The 15,815-nt window shown below is 47.0% G+C and overlaps 31 non-coding genes across 31 annotated transcripts; 15 read left to right on the forward strand and 16 right to left on the reverse strand.

Annotated features, from left to right (window-relative positions):
* Positions 1-42: 42 nt before the first annotated feature.
* Positions 43-114, reverse strand: trnap-agg (transfer RNA proline (anticodon AGG)). Its single transcript has one exon. It is a non-coding gene; the product is annotated as a tRNA-Pro (tRNA).
* Positions 115-1,155: 1,041 nt separating this feature from the next.
* trnap-ugg (transfer RNA proline (anticodon UGG)) lies at positions 1,156-1,227 on the forward strand. Its single transcript has one exon. It is a non-coding gene; the product is annotated as a tRNA-Pro (tRNA).
* A 128-nt stretch (positions 1,228-1,355) lies between these two features.
* On the forward strand, positions 1,356-1,427 carry trnad-guc (transfer RNA aspartic acid (anticodon GUC)). Its single transcript has one exon. It is a non-coding gene; the product is annotated as a tRNA-Asp (tRNA).
* A 76-nt stretch (positions 1,428-1,503) lies between these two features.
* On the reverse strand, positions 1,504-1,574 carry trnag-gcc (transfer RNA glycine (anticodon GCC)). The gene has a single exon. It is a non-coding gene; the product is annotated as a tRNA-Gly (tRNA).
* A 452-nt stretch (positions 1,575-2,026) lies between these two features.
* Positions 2,027-2,099, reverse strand: trnap-agg (transfer RNA proline (anticodon AGG)). Its single transcript has one exon. It is a non-coding gene; the product is annotated as a tRNA-Pro (tRNA).
* A 1,043-nt stretch (positions 2,100-3,142) lies between these two features.
* trnap-ugg (transfer RNA proline (anticodon UGG)) lies at positions 3,143-3,214 on the forward strand. The gene has a single exon. It is a non-coding gene; the product is annotated as a tRNA-Pro (tRNA).
* Positions 3,215-3,342: 128 nt separating this feature from the next.
* trnad-guc (transfer RNA aspartic acid (anticodon GUC)) lies at positions 3,343-3,414 on the forward strand. The gene has a single exon. It is a non-coding gene; the product is annotated as a tRNA-Asp (tRNA).
* A 76-nt stretch (positions 3,415-3,490) lies between these two features.
* On the reverse strand, positions 3,491-3,561 carry trnag-gcc (transfer RNA glycine (anticodon GCC)). The gene has a single exon. It is a non-coding gene; the product is annotated as a tRNA-Gly (tRNA).
* Positions 3,562-4,014: 453 nt separating this feature from the next.
* On the reverse strand, positions 4,015-4,086 carry trnap-agg (transfer RNA proline (anticodon AGG)). Its single transcript has one exon. It is a non-coding gene; the product is annotated as a tRNA-Pro (tRNA).
* A 1,042-nt stretch (positions 4,087-5,128) lies between these two features.
* On the forward strand, positions 5,129-5,200 carry trnap-ugg (transfer RNA proline (anticodon UGG)). The gene has a single exon. It is a non-coding gene; the product is annotated as a tRNA-Pro (tRNA).
* A 128-nt stretch (positions 5,201-5,328) lies between these two features.
* Positions 5,329-5,400, forward strand: trnad-guc (transfer RNA aspartic acid (anticodon GUC)). Its single transcript has one exon. It is a non-coding gene; the product is annotated as a tRNA-Asp (tRNA).
* A 76-nt stretch (positions 5,401-5,476) lies between these two features.
* Positions 5,477-5,547, reverse strand: trnag-gcc (transfer RNA glycine (anticodon GCC)). The gene has a single exon. It is a non-coding gene; the product is annotated as a tRNA-Gly (tRNA).
* Positions 5,548-6,000: 453 nt separating this feature from the next.
* Positions 6,001-6,072, reverse strand: trnap-agg (transfer RNA proline (anticodon AGG)). Its single transcript has one exon. It is a non-coding gene; the product is annotated as a tRNA-Pro (tRNA).
* Positions 6,073-7,108: 1,036 nt separating this feature from the next.
* trnap-ugg (transfer RNA proline (anticodon UGG)) lies at positions 7,109-7,180 on the forward strand. The gene has a single exon. It is a non-coding gene; the product is annotated as a tRNA-Pro (tRNA).
* A 128-nt stretch (positions 7,181-7,308) lies between these two features.
* trnad-guc (transfer RNA aspartic acid (anticodon GUC)) lies at positions 7,309-7,380 on the forward strand. Its single transcript has one exon. It is a non-coding gene; the product is annotated as a tRNA-Asp (tRNA).
* Positions 7,381-7,456: 76 nt separating this feature from the next.
* On the reverse strand, positions 7,457-7,527 carry trnag-gcc (transfer RNA glycine (anticodon GCC)). Its single transcript has one exon. It is a non-coding gene; the product is annotated as a tRNA-Gly (tRNA).
* A 453-nt stretch (positions 7,528-7,980) lies between these two features.
* Positions 7,981-8,052, reverse strand: trnap-agg (transfer RNA proline (anticodon AGG)). The gene has a single exon. It is a non-coding gene; the product is annotated as a tRNA-Pro (tRNA).
* A 1,041-nt stretch (positions 8,053-9,093) lies between these two features.
* Positions 9,094-9,165, forward strand: trnap-ugg (transfer RNA proline (anticodon UGG)). Its single transcript has one exon. It is a non-coding gene; the product is annotated as a tRNA-Pro (tRNA).
* Positions 9,166-9,293: 128 nt separating this feature from the next.
* Positions 9,294-9,365, forward strand: trnad-guc (transfer RNA aspartic acid (anticodon GUC)). Its single transcript has one exon. It is a non-coding gene; the product is annotated as a tRNA-Asp (tRNA).
* A 75-nt stretch (positions 9,366-9,440) lies between these two features.
* trnag-gcc (transfer RNA glycine (anticodon GCC)) lies at positions 9,441-9,511 on the reverse strand. The gene has a single exon. It is a non-coding gene; the product is annotated as a tRNA-Gly (tRNA).
* Positions 9,512-9,964: 453 nt separating this feature from the next.
* On the reverse strand, positions 9,965-10,036 carry trnap-agg (transfer RNA proline (anticodon AGG)). The gene has a single exon. It is a non-coding gene; the product is annotated as a tRNA-Pro (tRNA).
* A 1,039-nt stretch (positions 10,037-11,075) lies between these two features.
* Positions 11,076-11,147, forward strand: trnap-ugg (transfer RNA proline (anticodon UGG)). The gene has a single exon. It is a non-coding gene; the product is annotated as a tRNA-Pro (tRNA).
* A 128-nt stretch (positions 11,148-11,275) lies between these two features.
* Positions 11,276-11,347, forward strand: trnad-guc (transfer RNA aspartic acid (anticodon GUC)). Its single transcript has one exon. It is a non-coding gene; the product is annotated as a tRNA-Asp (tRNA).
* Positions 11,348-11,423: 76 nt separating this feature from the next.
* Positions 11,424-11,494, reverse strand: trnag-gcc (transfer RNA glycine (anticodon GCC)). The gene has a single exon. It is a non-coding gene; the product is annotated as a tRNA-Gly (tRNA).
* A 454-nt stretch (positions 11,495-11,948) lies between these two features.
* trnap-agg (transfer RNA proline (anticodon AGG)) lies at positions 11,949-12,020 on the reverse strand. The gene has a single exon. It is a non-coding gene; the product is annotated as a tRNA-Pro (tRNA).
* Positions 12,021-13,063: 1,043 nt separating this feature from the next.
* On the forward strand, positions 13,064-13,135 carry trnap-ugg (transfer RNA proline (anticodon UGG)). The gene has a single exon. It is a non-coding gene; the product is annotated as a tRNA-Pro (tRNA).
* A 128-nt stretch (positions 13,136-13,263) lies between these two features.
* trnad-guc (transfer RNA aspartic acid (anticodon GUC)) lies at positions 13,264-13,335 on the forward strand. Its single transcript has one exon. It is a non-coding gene; the product is annotated as a tRNA-Asp (tRNA).
* Positions 13,336-13,411: 76 nt separating this feature from the next.
* Positions 13,412-13,482, reverse strand: trnag-gcc (transfer RNA glycine (anticodon GCC)). Its single transcript has one exon. It is a non-coding gene; the product is annotated as a tRNA-Gly (tRNA).
* A 452-nt stretch (positions 13,483-13,934) lies between these two features.
* On the reverse strand, positions 13,935-14,006 carry trnap-agg (transfer RNA proline (anticodon AGG)). Its single transcript has one exon. It is a non-coding gene; the product is annotated as a tRNA-Pro (tRNA).
* A 1,040-nt stretch (positions 14,007-15,046) lies between these two features.
* On the forward strand, positions 15,047-15,118 carry trnap-ugg (transfer RNA proline (anticodon UGG)). The gene has a single exon. It is a non-coding gene; the product is annotated as a tRNA-Pro (tRNA).
* Positions 15,119-15,393: 275 nt separating this feature from the next.
* On the reverse strand, positions 15,394-15,464 carry trnag-gcc (transfer RNA glycine (anticodon GCC)). Its single transcript has one exon. It is a non-coding gene; the product is annotated as a tRNA-Gly (tRNA).
* Positions 15,465-15,815: the final 351 nt, after the last annotated feature.

Genomic DNA, 15,815 nt, shown 5'->3' on the forward strand with positions numbered 1-15,815 from the left:
TGCATAGTAATTGGAAAAGTGTAATACAAAAGAATTAAAAACGGGCTCGTCCGGGATTTGAACCCGGGACCTCTCGCACCCTAAGCGAGAATCATACCCCTAGACCAACGAGCCAGCGCCTGCCACTGTTGTGGTCCCCCGAGTTTCCAAAGAAGTGCAGACCTAGCTGTTCTGTTAGATGGGAGACGTTTTTCTATTGGGTGTACCTGTCGAGACCACTGTAATTTTGCCGTGTCTCCGAGCTGTGTGCTGTTGCCTGTTTGGGCCGTCTGACTTCTTTAACTGGCGGCTAGCATTTCTATGTTCATCGAGAAGCGGTCGCTATAAATGAGGAAAGTAGTTTAGGTGGGATTTCGTTTTGATATGTTTGGAATGGATCAGTTAGTCAGCATGTACTTCAAAAAATAAATAGAAAAAAAAGGAGGCTGGGTTTCGTTGTTTTGCAAAGGATGCACTGCAACATCCGCTCACAGGAGCAGTCCCACTACTGGTGCGACACGGGGGTTTTGACCTGCTCCGTTCCCGACCTGGGCCGGTTCACCCCTCCTTAGACGACCTGGCATTCACGAGCTCCCCCAGAAATGCCACGTCGATGCCGTGCTAAGTGCGGACTCCCGATCGGCACAGCCAGTTGCAGCACAGAGCTCCCGTGCTCAAGCGATCCGCCAGCCTCAACCTGCCCCTGTAGCTGGCATTACAGACACACGCCACGGCGCCCGGCGTGAGCGAGAGCGGCTAGAAGGCAATTCAAATCCCCTTGTCTGAAATGAGAGCGAGAGTACTCGTGCAGTTCTCCACTGACGTGGCAGCTTTTAATGCCGATTGCATTAAAAGCATTGCCGGGTCCTGCTGTAGCGGTAAAACACTGTGACCAGATGAATGAATTGAAAAAGTGTTACGTGAAACACATGTGAATCCTAGTTTTCGTGCTGCGAATTTAAAAAAAAAAAAAAAAAAAAAAAAAAAAAAAAAAAAGCAGCACTATAAGAATGCCAAAAAATAAAGAAGGTTGCGTTGGCGAGTATTAAGCCCCCCCTCCTCTGAGGTGCCAGCAGCATTCCGCACCGGCAGACGGAACGGGACTCTGGTCATGCTGCACTTATTTTGCTGCCAGAGACTGAATCACGCGTCGGCCGCCGGATAAAACCGAAAGCTGGCTCGTTGGTCTAGGGGTATGATTCTCGCTTTGGGTGCGAGAGGTCCCGGGTTCAAATCCCGGACGAGCCCGTTTTTTTTTTTTTAATTGTTTTGTACTATACTGTTTTCGATCCGTAAACCATTAAGCTCAGCAGGCAGTTTTGACTTAGACGCTTTGCAACTAAATGCGTTGCCATAGTGGCAGGGAGCGTGTGCCTTCCTCGTTAGTATAGTGGTCAGTATCCCCGCCTGTCACGCGGGAGACCGGGGTTCAATTCCCCGACGGGGAGATTTTTTTTTTTTTTTTTACTGATTGAAGGCAGGTGCGTGTGGCTGTAATTGTATACATAAAGTAAAAAAGAAGGTTGCATTGGCCGGGAATCGAACCCGGGCCTCCCGCGTGGCAGGCGAGAATTCTACCACTGAACCACCAATGCTTGCTTGACGTTTGCTTGAGGTTTGCTTGAGGTAGGTAATGTATTAGCAGCATCTAGTGCAGTGTGAAAAGATGAATTAACCCGTTCTAGTGCTAGATTGTACATGTACACAAACAATTGTACCTACAAAATGCCCATCTGTTACACTAGTTTTGTGGTTGTTTTAAACTACATACCAAAAAAAAAAAAAAAAACAAGCACATGCGTTACCAAAATAAACAGTGCTGTATAAACTACAGAAACTCGATGCTGAATGGTTTAATAGTCTGTTACGTCAGAATTGTGTTTAATGCATTAAGCAGTTGCTTTGCAGACTCAACAAAGACTGCAGTCCTCGTTTAACCATTGTGCAATCAGCCCTTGGTCGCTGTGATATTGTTGTTCATGAATTTGAGCGTGCGTATCGGCAATGCATAGTAATTGGAAAAGTGTAATACAAAAGAATTAAAAACGGGCTCGTCCGGGATTTGAACCCGGGACCTCTCGCACCCTAAGCGAGAATCATACCCCTAGGACCAACGAGCCAGCGCCTGCCACTGTTGTGGTCCCCCGAGTTTCCAAAGAAGTGCAGACCTAGCTGTTCTGTTAGATGGGAGACGTTTTTTCTATTGGGTGTACCTGTCGAGACCACTGTAATTTTGCCGTGTCTCCGAGCTGTGTGCTGTTGCCTGTTTGGGCCGTCTGACTTCTTTAACTGGCGGCTAGCATTTCTATGTTCATCGAGAAGCGGTCGCTATAAATGAGGAAAGTAGTTTAGGTGGGATTTCGTTTTGATATGTTTGGAATGGATCAGTTAGTCAGCATGTACTTCAAAAAATAAATAGAAAAAAAAGGAGGCTGGGTTTCGTTGTTTTGCAAAGGATGCACTGCAACATCCGCTCACAGGAGCAGTCCCACTACTGGTGCGACACGGGGGTTTTGACCTGCTCCGTTCCCGACCTGGGCCGGTTCACCCCTCCTTAGACGACCTGGCATTCACGAGCTCCCCCAGAAATGCCACGTCGATGCCGTGCTAAGTGCGGACTCCCGATCGGCACAGCCAGTTGCAGCACAGAGCTCCCGTGCTCAAGCGATCCGCCAGCCTCAACCTGCCCCTGTAGCTGGCATTACAGACACACGCCACGGCGCCCGGCGTGAGCGAGAGCGGCTAGAAGGCAATTCAAATCCCCTTGTCTGAAATGAGAGCGAGAGTACTCGTGCAGTTCTCCACTGACGTGGCAGCTTTTAATGCCGATTGCATTAAAAGCATTGCCGGGTCCTGCTGTAGCGGTAAAACACTGTGACCAGATGAATGAATTGAAAAAGTGTTACGTGAAACACATGTGAATCCTAGTTTTCGTGCTGCGAATTTAAAAAAAAAAAAAAAAAAAAAAAAAAAAAAAAAAAAAGCAGCACTATAAGAATGCCAAAAAATAAAGAAGGTTGCGTTGGCGAGTATTAAGCCCCCCCTCCTCTGAGGTGCCAGCAGCATTCCGCACCGGCAGACGGAACGGGACTCTGGTCATGCTGCACTTATTTTGCTGCCAGAGACTGAATCACGCGTCGGCCGCCGGATAAAACCGAAAGCTGGCTCGTTGGTCTAGGGGTATGATTCTCGCTTTGGGTGCGAGAGGTCCCGGGTTCAAATCCCGGACGAGCCCGTTTTTTTTTTTTTAATTGTTTTGTACTATACTGTTTTCGATCCGTAAACCATTAAGCTCAGCAGGCAGTTTTGACTTAGACGCTTTGCAACTAAATGCGTTGCCATAGTGGCAGGGAACGTGTGCCTTCCTCGTTAGTATAGTGGTCAGTATCCCCGCCTGTCACGCGGGAGACCGGGGTTCAATTCCCCGACGGGGAGATTTTTTTTTTTTTTTTTACTGATTGAAGGCAGGTGCGTGTGGCTGTAATTGTATACATAAAGTAAAAAAGAAGGTTGCATTGGCCGGGAATCGAACCCGGGCCTCCCGCGTGGCAGGCGAGAATTCTACCACTGAACCACCAATGCTTGCTTGACGTTTGCTTGAGGTTTGCTTGAGGTAGGTAATGTATTAGCAGCATCTAGTGCAGTGTGAAAAGATGAATTAACCCGTTCTAGTGCTAGATTGTACATGTACACAAACAATTGTACCTACAAAATGCCCATCTGTTACACTAGTTTTGTGGTTGTTTTAAACTACATACCAAAAAAAAAAAAAAAAAACAAGCACATGCGTTACCAAAATAAACAGTGCTGTATAAACTACAGAAACTCGATGCTGAATGGTTTTATAGTCTGTTACGTCAGAATTGTGTTTAATGCATAAGCAGTTGCTTTGCAGACTCAACAAAGACTGCAGTCCTCGTTTAACCATTGTGCAATCAGCCCTTGGTCGCTGTGATATTGTTGTTCATGGAATTTGAGCGTGCGTATCGGCAATGCATAGTAATTGGAAAAGTGTAATACAAAAGAATTAAAAACGGGCTCGTCCGGGATTTGAACCCGGGACCTCTCGCACCCTAAGCGAGAATCATACCCCTAGACCAACGAGCCAGCGCCTGCCACTGTTGTGGTCCCCCGAGTTTCCAAAGAAGTGCAGACCTAGCTGTTCTGTTAGATGGGAGACGTTTTTCTATTGGGTGTACCTGTCGAGACCACTGTAATTTTGCCGTGTCTCCGAGCTGTGTGCTGTTGCCTGTTTGGGCCGTCTGACTTCTTTAACTGGCGGCTAGCATTTCTATGTTCATCGAGAAGCGGTCGCTATAAATGAGGAAAGTAGTTTAGGTGGGATTTCGTTTTGATATGTTTGGAATGGATCAGTTAGTCAGCATGTACTTCAAAAAATAAATAGAAAAAAAAGGAGGCTGGGTTTCGTTGTTTTGCAAAGGATGCACTGCAACATCCGCTCACAGGAGCAGTCCCACTACTGGTGCGACACGGGGGTTTTGACCTGCTCCGTTCCCGACCTGGGCCGGTTCACCCCTCCTTAGACGACCTGGCATTCACGAGCTCCCCCAGAAATGCCACGTCGATGCCGTGCTAAGTGCGGACTCCCGATCGGCACAGCCAGTTGCAGCACAGAGCTCCCGTGCTCAAGCGATCCGCCAGCCTCAACCTGCCCCTGTAGCTGGCATTACAGACACACGCCACGGCGCCCGGCGTGAGCGAGAGCGGCTAGAAGGCAATTCAAATCCCCTTGTCTGAAATGAGAGCGAGAGTACTCGTGCAGTTCTCCACTGACGTGGCAGCTTTTAATGCCGATTGCATTAAAAGCATTGCCGGGTCCTGCTGTAGCGGTAAAACACTGTGACCAGATGAATGAATTGAAAAAGTGTTACGTGAAACACATGTGAATCCTAGTTTTCGTGCTGCGAATTTAAAAAAAAAAAAAAAAAAAAAAAAAAAAAAAAAAAAAGCAGCACTATAAGAATGCCAAAAAATAAAGAAGGTTGCGTTGGCGAGTATTAAGCCCCCCCTCCTCTGAGGTGCCAGCAGCATTCCGCACCGGCAGACGGAACGGGACTCTGGTCATGCTGCACTTATTTTGCTGCCAGAGACTGAATCACGCGTCGGCCGCCGGATAAAACCGAAAGCTGGCTCGTTGGTCTAGGGGTATGATTCTCGCTTTGGGTGCGAGAGGTCCCGGGTTCAAATCCCGGACGAGCCCGTTTTTTTTTTTTTAATTGTTTTGTACTATACTGTTTTCGATCCGTAAACCATTAAGCTCAGCAGGCAGTTTTGACTTAGACGCTTTGCAACTAAATGCGTTGCCATAGTGGCAGGGAACGTGTGCCTTCCTCGTTAGTATAGTGGTCAGTATCCCCGCCTGTCACGCGGGAGACCGGGGTTCAATTCCCCGACGGGGAGATTTTTTTTTTTTTTTTTACTGATTGAAGGCAGGTGCGTGTGGCTGTAATTGTATACATAAAGTAAAAAAGAAGGTTGCATTGGCCGGGAATCGAACCCGGGCCTCCCGCGTGGCAGGCGAGAATTCTACCACTGAACCACCAATGCTTGCTTGACGTTTGCTTGAGGTTTGCTTGAGGTAGGTAATGTATTAGCAGCATCTAGTGCAGTGTGAAAAGATGAATTAACCCGTTCTAGTGCTAGATTGTACATGTACACAAACAATTGTACCTACAAAATGCCCATCTGTTACACTAGTTTTGTGGTTGTTTTAAACTACATACCAAAAAAAAAAAAAAAAAACAAGCACATGCGTTACCAAAATAAACAGTGCTGTATAAACTACAGAAACTCGATGCTGAATGGTTTTATAGTCTGTTACGTCAGAATTGTGTTTAATGCATAAGCAGTTGCTTTGCAGACTCAACAAAGACTGCAGTCCTCGTTTAACCATTGTGCAATCAGCCCTTGGTCGCTGTGATATTGTTGTTCATGGAATTTGAGCGTGCGTATCGGCAATGCATAGTAATTGGAAAAGTGTAATACAAAAGAATTAAAAACGGGCTCGTCCGGGATTTGAACCCGGGACCTCTCGCACCCTAAGCGAGAATCATACCCCTAGACCAACGAGCCAGCGCCTGCCACTGTTGTGGTCCCCCGAGTTTCCAAAGAAGTGCAGACCTAGCTGTTCTGTTAGATGGGAGACGTTTTTCTATTGGGTGTACCTGTCGAGACCACTGTAATTTTGCCGTGTCTCCGAGCTGTGTGCTGTTGCCTGTTTGGGCCGTCTGACTTCTTTAACTGGCGGCTAGCATTTCTATGTTCATCGAGAAGCGGTCGCTATAAATGAGGAAAGTAGTTTAGGTGGGATTTCGTTTTGATATGTTTGGAATGGATCAGTTAGTCAGCATGTACTTCAAAAAATAAATAGAAAAAAAAGGAGGCTGGGTTTCGTTGTTTTGCAAAGGATGCACTGCAACATCCGCTCACAGGAGCAGTCCCACTACTGGTGCGACACGGGGGTTTTGACCTGCTCCGTTCCCGACCTGGGCCGGTTCACCCCTCCTTAGACGACCTGGCATTCACGAGCTCCCCCAGAAATGCCACGTCGATGCCGTGCTAAGTGCGGACTCCCGATCGGCACAGCCAGTTGCAGCACAGAGCTCCCGTGCTCAAGCGATCCGCCAGCCTCAACCTGCCCCTGTAGCTGGCATTACAGACACACGCCACGGCGCCCGGCGTGAGCGAGAGCGGCTAGAAGGCAATTCAAATCCCCTTGTCTGAAATGAGAGCGAGAGTACTCGTGCAGTTCTCCACTGACGTGGCAGCTTTTAATGCCGATTGCATTAAAAGCATTGCCGGGTCCTGCTGTAGCGGTAAAACACTGTGACCAGATGAATGAATTGAAAAAGTGTTACGTGAAACACATGTGAATCCTAGTTTTCGTGCTGCGAATTTAAAAAAAAAAAAAAAAAAAAAAAAAAAAAAAGCAGCACTATAAGAATGCCAAAAAATAAAGAAGGTTGCGTTGGCGAGTATTAAGCCCCCCCTCCTCTGAGGTGCCAGCAGCATTCCGCACCGGCAGACGGAACGGGACTCTGGTCATGCTGCACTTATTTTGCTGCCAGAGACTGAATCACGCGTCGGCCGCCGGATAAAACCGAAAGCTGGCTCGTTGGTCTAGGGGTATGATTCTCGCTTTGGGTGCGAGAGGTCCCGGGTTCAAATCCCGGACGAGCCCGTTTTTTTTTTTTTAATTGTTTTGTACTATACTGTTTTCGATCCGTAAACCATTAAGCTCAGCAGGCAGTTTTGACTTAGACGCTTTGCAACTAAATGCGTTGCCATAGTGGCAGGGAACGTGTGCCTTCCTCGTTAGTATAGTGGTCAGTATCCCCGCCTGTCACGCGGGAGACCGGGGTTCAATTCCCCGACGGGGAGATTTTTTTTTTTTTTTTTACTGATTGAAGGCAGGTGCGTGTGGCTGTAATTGTATACATAAAGTAAAAAAGAAGGTTGCATTGGCCGGGAATCGAACCCGGGCCTCCCGCGTGGCAGGCGAGAATTCTACCACTGAACCACCAATGCTTGCTTGACGTTTGCTTGAGGTTTGCTTGAGGTAGGTAATGTATTAGCAGCATCTAGTGCAGTGTGAAAAGATGAATTAACCCGTTCTAGTGCTAGATTGTACATGTACACAAACAATTGTACCTACAAAATGCCCATCTGTTACACTAGTTTTGTGGTTGTTTTAAACTACATACCAAAAAAAAAAAAAAAAAACAAGCACATGCGTTACCAAAATAAACAGTGCTGTATAAACTACAGAAACTCGATGCTGAATGGTTTTATAGTCTGTTACGTCAGAATTGTGTTTAATGCATAAGCAGTTGCTTTGCAGACTCAACAAAGACTGCAGTCCTCGTTTAACCATTGTGCAATCAGCCCTTGGTCGCTGTGATATTGTTGTTCATGGAATTTGAGCGTGCGTATCGGCAATGCATAGTAATTGGAAAAGTGTAATACAAAAGAATTAAAAACGGGCTCGTCCGGGATTTGAACCCGGGACCTCTCGCACCCTAAGCGAGAATCATACCCCTAGACCAACGAGCCAGCGCCTGCCACTGTTGTGGTCCCCCGAGTTTCCAAAGAAGTGCAGACCTAGCTGTTCTGTTAGATGGGAGACGTTTTTCTATTGGGTGTACCTGTCGAGACCACTGTAATTTTGCCGTGTCTCCGAGCTGTGTGCTGTTGCCTGTTTGGGCCGTCTGACTTCTTTAACTGGCGGCTAGCATTTCTATGTTCATCGAGAAGCGGTCGCTATAAATGAGGAAAGTAGTTTAGGTGGGATTTCGTTTTGATATGTTTGGAATGGATCAGTTAGTCAGCATGTACTTCAAAAAATAAATAGAAAAAAAAGGAGGCTGGGTTTCGTTGTTTTGCAAAGGATGCACTGCAACATCCGCTCACAGGAGCAGTCCCACTACTGGTGCGACACGGGGGTTTTGACCTGCTCCGTTCCCGACCTGGGCCGGTTCACCCCTCCTTAGACGACCTGGCATTCACGAGCTCCCCCAGAAATGCCATGTCGATGCCGTGCTAAGTGCGGACTCCCGATCGGCACAGCCAGTTGCAGCACAGAGCTCCCGTGCTCAAGCGATCCGCCAGCCTCAACCTGCCCCTGTAGCTGGCATTACAGACACACGCCACGGCGCCCGGCGTGAGCGAGAGCGGCTAGAAAGCAATTCAAATCCCCTTGTCTGAAATGAGAGCGAGAGTACTCGTGCAGTTCTCCACTGACGTGGCAGCTTTTAATGCCGATTGCATTAAAAGCATTGCCGGGTCCTGCTGTAGCGGTAAAACACTGTGACCAGATGAATGAATTGAAAAAGTGTTACGTGAAACACATGTGAATCCTAGTTTTCGTGCTGCGAATTTAAAAAAAAAAAAAAAAAAAAAAAAAAAAAAAAAAAAGCAGCACTATAAGAATGCCAAAAAATAAAGAAGGTTGCGTTGGCGAGTATTAAGCCCCCCCTCCTCTGAGGTGCCAGCAGCATTCCGCACCGGCAGACGGAACGGGACTCTGGTCATGCTGCACTTATTTTGCTGCCAGAGACTGAATCACGCGTCGGCCGCCGGATAAAACCGAAAGCTGGCTCGTTGGTCTAGGGGTATGATTCTCGCTTTGGGTGCGAGAGGTCCCGGGTTCAAATCCCGGACGAGCCCGTTTTTTTTTTTTTAATTGTTTTGTACTATACTGTTTTCGATCCGTAAACCATTAAGCTCAGCAGGCAGTTTTGACTTAGACGCTTTGCAACTAAATGCGTTGCCATAGTGGCAGGGAGCGTGTGCCTTCCTCGTTAGTATAGTGGTCAGTATCCCCGCCTGTCACGCGGGAGACCGGGGTTCAATTCCCCGACGGGGAGATTTTTTTTTTTTTTTTACTGATTGAAGGCAGGTGCGTGTGGCTGTAATTGTATACATAAAGTAAAAAAGAAGGTTGCATTGGCCGGGAATCGAACCCGGGCCTCCCGCGTGGCAGGCGAGAATTCTACCACTGAACCACCAATGCTTGCTTGACGTTTGCTTGAGGTTTGCTTGAGGTAGGTAATGTATTAGCAGCATCTAGTGCAGTGTGAAAAGATGAATTAACCCGTTCTAGTGCTAGATTGTACATGTACACAAACAATTGTACCTACAAAATGCCCATCTGTTACACTAGTTTTGTGGTTGTTTTAAACTACATACCAAAAAAAAAAAAAAAAAACAAGCACATGCGTTACCAAAATAAACAGTGCTGTATAAACTACAGAAACTCGATGCTGAATGGTTTTATAGTCTGTTACGTCAGAATTGTGTTTAATGCATAAGCAGTTGCTTTGCAGACTCAACAAAGACTGCAGTCCTCGTTTAACCATTGTGCAATCAGCCCTTGGTCGCTGTGATATTGTTGTTCATGGAATTTGAGCGTGCGTATCGGCAATGCATAGTAATTGGAAAAGTGTAATACAAAAGAATTAAAAACGGGCTCGTCCGGGATTTGAACCCGGGACCTCTCGCACCCTAAGCGAGAATCATACCCCTAGACCAACGAGCCAGCGCCTGCCACTGTTGTGGTCCCCCGAGTTTCCAAAGAAGTGCAGACCTAGCTGTTCTGTTAGATGGGAGACGTTTTTCTATTGGGTGTACCTGTCGAGACCACTGTAATTTTGCCGTGTCTCCGAGCTGTGTGCTGTTGCCTGTTTGGGCCGTCTGACTTCTTTAACTGGCGGCTAGCATTTCTATGTTCATCGAGAAGCGGTCGCTATAAATGAGGAAAGTAGTTTAGGTGGGATTTCGTTTTGATATGTTTGGAATGGATCAGTTAGTCAGCATGTACTTCAAAAAATAAATAGAAAAAAAAGGAGGCTGGGTTTCGTTGTTTTGCAAAGGATGCACTGCAACATCTGCTCACAGGAGCAGTCCCACTACTGGTGCGACACGGGGGTTTTGACCTGCTCCGTTCCCGACCTGGGCCGGTTCACCCCTCCTTAGACGACCTGGCATTCACGAGCTCCCCCAGAAATGCCATGTCGATGCCGTGCTAAGTGCGGACTCCCAATCGGCACAGCCAGTTGCAGCACAGAGCTCCCGTGCTCAAGCGATCCGCCAGCCTCAACCTGCCCCTGTAGCTGGCATTACAGACACACGCCACGGCGCCCGGCGTGAGCGAGAGCGGCTAGAAGGCAATTCAAATCCCCTTGTCTGAAATGAGAGCGAGAGTACTCGTGCAGTTCTCCACTGACGTGGCAGCTTTTAATGCCGATTGCATTAAAAGCATTGCCGGGTCCTGCTGTAGCGGTAAAACACTGTGACCAGATGAATGAATTGAAAAAGTGTTACGTGAAACACATGTGAATCCTAGTTTTCGTGCTGCGAATTTAAAAAAAAAAAAAAAAAAAAAAAAAAAAAAAAAAGCAGCACTATAAGAATGCCAAAAAATAAAGAAGGTTGCGTTGGCGAGTATTAAGCCCCCCCTCCTCTGAGGTGCCAGCAGCATTCCGCACCGGCAGACGGAACGGGACTCTGGTCATGCTGCACTTATTTTGCTGCCAGAGACTGAATCACGCGTCGGCCGCCGGATAAAACCGAAAGCTGGCTCGTTGGTCTAGGGGTATGATTCTCGCTTTGGGTGCGAGAGGTCCCGGGTTCAAATCCCGGACGAGCCCGTTTTTTTTTTTTTAATTGTTTTGTACTATACTGTTTTCGATCCGTAAACCATTAAGCTCAGCAGGCAGTTTTGACTTAGACGCTTTGCAACTAAATGCGTTGCCATAGTGGCAGGGAGCGTGTGCCTTCCTCGTTAGTATAGTGGTCAGTATCCCCGCCTGTCACGCGGGAGACCGGGGTTCAATTCCCCGACGGGGAGATTTTTTTTTTTTTTTTACTGATTGAAGGCAGGTGCGTGTGGCTGTAATTGTATACATAAAGTAAAAAAAGAAGGTTGCATTGGCCGGGAATCGAACCCGGGCCTCCCGCGTGGCAGGCGAGAATTCTACCACTGAACCACCAATGCTTGCTTGACGTTTGCTTGAGGTTTGCTTGAGGTAGGTAATGTATTAGCAGCATCTAGTGCAGTGTGAAAAGATGAATTAACCCGTTCTAGTGCTAGATTGTACATGTACACAAACAATTGTACCTACAAAATGCCCATCTGTTACACTAGTTTTGTGGTTGTTTTAAACTACATACCAAAAAAAAAAAAAAAAAAACAAGCACATGCGTTACCAAAATAAACAGTGCTGTATAAACTACAGAAACTCGATGCTGAATGGTTTTATAGTCTGTTACGTCAGAATTGTGTTTAATGCATAAGCAGTTGCTTTGCAGACTCAACAAAGACTGCAGTCCTCGTTTAACCATTGTGCAATCAGCCCTTGGTCGCTGTGATATTGTTGTTCATGGAATTTGAGCGTGCGTATCGGCAATGCATAGTAATTGGAAAAGTGTAATACAAAAGAATTAAAAACGGGCTCGTCCGGGATTTGAACCCGGGACCTCTCGCACCCTAAGCGAGAATCATACCCCTAGACCAACGAGCCAGCGCCTGCCACTGTTGTGGTCCCCCGAGTTTCCAAAGAAGTGCAGACCTAGCTGTTCTGTTAGATGGGAGACGTTTTTCTATTGGGTGTACCTGTCGAGACCACTGTAATTTTGCCGTATCTCCGAGCTGTGTGCTGTTGCCTGTTTGGGCCGTCTGACTTCTTTAACTGGCGGCTAGCATTTCTATGTTCATCGAGAAGCGGTCGCTATAAATGAGGAAAGTAGTTTAGGTGGGATTTCGTTTTGATATGTTTGGAATGGATCAGTTAGTCAGCATGTACTTCAAAAAATAAATAGAAAAAAAAGGAGGCTGGGTTTCGTTGTTTTGCAAAGGATGCACTGCAACATCCGCTCACAGGAGCAGTCCCACTACTGGTGCGACACGGGGGTTTTGACCTGCTCCGTTCCCGACCTGGGCCGGTTCACCCCTCCTTAGACGACCTGGCATTCACGAGCTCCCCCAGAAATGCCATGTCGATGCCGTGCTAAGTGCGGACTCCCGATCGGCACAGCCAGTTGCAGCACAGAGCTCCCGTGCTCAAGCGATCCGCCAGCCTCAACCTGCCCCTGTAGCTGGCATTACAGACACACGCCACGGCGCCCGGCGTGAGCGAGAGCGGCTAGAAGGCAATTCAAATCCCCTTGTCTGAAATGAGAGCGAGAGTACTCGTGCAGTTCTCCACTGACGTGGCAGCTTTTAATGCCGATTGCATTAAAAGCATTGCCGGGTCCTGCTGTAGCGGTAAAACACTGTGACCAGATGAATGAATTGAAAAAGTGTTACGTGAAACACATGTGAATCCTAGTTTTCGTGCTGCGAATTTAAAAAAAAAAAAAAAAAAAAAAAAAAAAAAAAAAAAAAGCAGCACTATAAGAATGCCAAAAAATAAAGAAGGTTGCGTTGGCGAGTATTAAGCCCCCCCTCCTCTGAGGTGCCAGCAGCATTCCGCACCGGCAGACGGAACGGGACTCTGGTCATGCTGCACTTATTTTGCTGCCAGAGACTGAATCACGCGTCGGCCGCCGGATAAAACCGAAAGCTGGCTCGTTGGTCTAGGGGTATGATTCTCGCTTTGGGTGCGAGAGGTCCCGGGTTCAAATCCCGGACGAGCCCGTTTTTTTTTTTTTAATTGTTTTGTACTATACTGTTTTCGATCCGTAAACCATTAAGCTCAGCAGGCAGTTTTGACTTAGACGCTTTGCAACTAAATGCGTTGCCATAGTGGCAGGGAGCGTGTGCCTTCCTCGTTAGTATAGTGGTCAGTATCCCCGCCTGTCACGCGGGAGACCGGGGTTCATTTCCCCGACGGGGAGATTTTTTTTTTTTTTTTACTGATTGAAGGCAGGTGCGTGTGGCTGTAATTGTATACATAAAGTAAAAAAAGAAGGTTGCATTGGCCGGGAATCGAACCCGGGCCTCCCGCGTGGCAGGCGAGAATTCTACCACTGAACCACCAATGCTTGCTTGACGTTTGCTTGAGGTTTGCTTGAGGTAGGTAATGTATTAGCAGCATCTAGTGCAGTGTGAAAAGATGAATTAACCCGTTCTAGTGCTAGATTGTACATGTACACAAACAATTGTACCTACAAAATGCCCATCTGTTACACTAGTTTTGTGGTTGTTTTAAACTACATACCAAAAAAAAAAAAAAAAACAAGCACATGCGTTACCAAAATAAACAGTGCTGTATAAACTACAGAAACTCGATGCTGAATGGTTTTATAGTCTGTTACGTCAGAATTGTGTTTAATGCATAAGCAGTTGCTTTGCAGACTCAACAAAGACTGCAGTCCTCGTTTAACCATTGTGCAATCAGCCCTTGGTCGCTGTGATATTGTTGTTCATGGAATTTGAGCGTGCGTATCGGCAATGCATAGTAATTGGAAAAGTGTAATACAAAAGAATTAAAAACGGGCTCGTCCGGGATTTGAACCCGGGACCTCTCGCACCCTAAGCGAGAATCATACCCCTAGACCAACGAGCCAGCGCCTGCCACTGTTGTGGTCCCCCGAGTTTCCAAAGAAGTGCAGACCTACCTGTTCTGTTAGATGGGAGACGTTTTTCTATTGGGTGTACCTGTCGAGACCACTGTAATTTTGCCGTGTCTCCGAGCTGTGTGCTGTTGCCTGTTTGGGCCGTCTGACTTCTTTAACTGGCGGCTAGCATTTCTATGTTCATCGAGAAGCGGTCGCTATAAATGAGGAAAGTAGTTTAGGTGGGATTTCGTTTTGATATGTTTGGAATGGATCAGTTAGTCAGCATGTACTTCAAAAAATAAATAGAAAAAAAAGGAGGCTGGGTTTCGTTGTTTTGCAAAGGATGCACTGCAACATCCGCTCACAGGAGCAGTCCCACTACTGGTGCGACACGGGGGTTTTGACCTGCTCCGTTCCCGACCTGGGCCGGTTCACCCCTCCTTAGACGACCTGGCATTCACGAGCTCCCCCAGAAATGCCATGTCGATGCCGTGCTAAGTGCGGACTCCCGATCGGCACAGCCAGTTGCAGCACAGAGCTCCCGTGCTCAAGCGATCCGCCAGCCTCAACCTGCCCCTGTAGCTGGCATTACAGACACACGCCACGGCGCCCGGCGTGAGCGAGAGCGGCTAGAAGGCAATTCAAATCCCCTTGTCTGAAATGAGAGCGAGAGTACTCGTGCAGTTCTCCACTGACGTGGCAGCTTTTAATGCCGATTGCATTAAAAGCATTGCCGGGTCCTGCTGTAGCGGTAAAACACTGTGACCAGATGAATGAATTGAAAAAGTGTTACGTGAAACACATGTGAATCCTAGTTTTCGTGCTGCGAATTTAAAAAAAAAAAAAAAAAAAAAAAAAAAAAAAAAAAGCAGCACTATAAGAATGCCAAAAAATAAAGAAGGTTGCGTTGGCGAGTATTAAGCCCCCCCTCCTCTGAGGTGCCAGCAGCATTCCGCACCGGCAGACGGAACGGGACTCTGGTCATGCTGCACTTATTTTGCTGCCAGAGACTGAATCACGCGTCGGCCGCCGGATAAAACCGAAAGCTGGCTCGTTGGTCTAGGGGTATGATTCTCGCTTTGGGTGCGAGAGGTCCCGGGTTCAAATCCCGGACGAGCCCGTTTTTTTTATTTTAATTGTTTTGTACTATACTGTTTTCGATCCGTAAACCATTAAGCTCAGCAGGCAGTTTTGACTTAGACGCTTTGCAACTAAATGCGTTGCCATAGTGGCAGGGAGCGTGTGCCTTCCTCGTTAGTATAGTGGTCAGTATCCCCGCCTGTCACGCGGGAGACCGAAGTTCATTTCCCCGACGGGGAGATTTTTTTTTTTTTTTTACTGATTGAAGGCAGGTGCGTGTGGCTGTAATTGTATACATAAAGTAAAAAAGAAGGTTGCATTGGCCGGGAATCGAACCCGGGCCTCCCGCGTGGCAGGCGAGAATTCTACCACTGAACCACCAATGCTTGCTTGACGTTTGCTTGAGGTTTGCTTGAGGTAGGTAATGTATTAGCAGCATCTAGTGCAGTGTGAAAAGATGAATTAACCCGTTCTAGTGCTAGATTGTACATGTACACAAACAATTGTACCTACAAAATGCCCATCTGTTACACTAGTTTTGTGGTTGTTTTAAACTACATACCAAAAAAAAAAAAAAAAAACAAGCACATGCGTTACCAAAATAAACAGTGCTGTATAAACTACAGAAACTCGATGCTGAATGGTTTTATAGTCTGTTACGTCAGAATTGTGTTTAATGCATAAGCAGTTGCTTTGCAGACTCAACAAAGACTGCAGTCCTCGTTTAACCATTGTGC

Source organism: Acipenser ruthenus, chromosome 55 (genome assembly GCF_902713425.1).
Source record: "Acipenser ruthenus chromosome 55, fAciRut3.2 maternal haplotype, whole genome shotgun sequence".
Classification (NCBI taxonomy): domain Eukaryota; kingdom Metazoa; phylum Chordata; class Actinopteri; order Acipenseriformes; family Acipenseridae; genus Acipenser; species Acipenser ruthenus.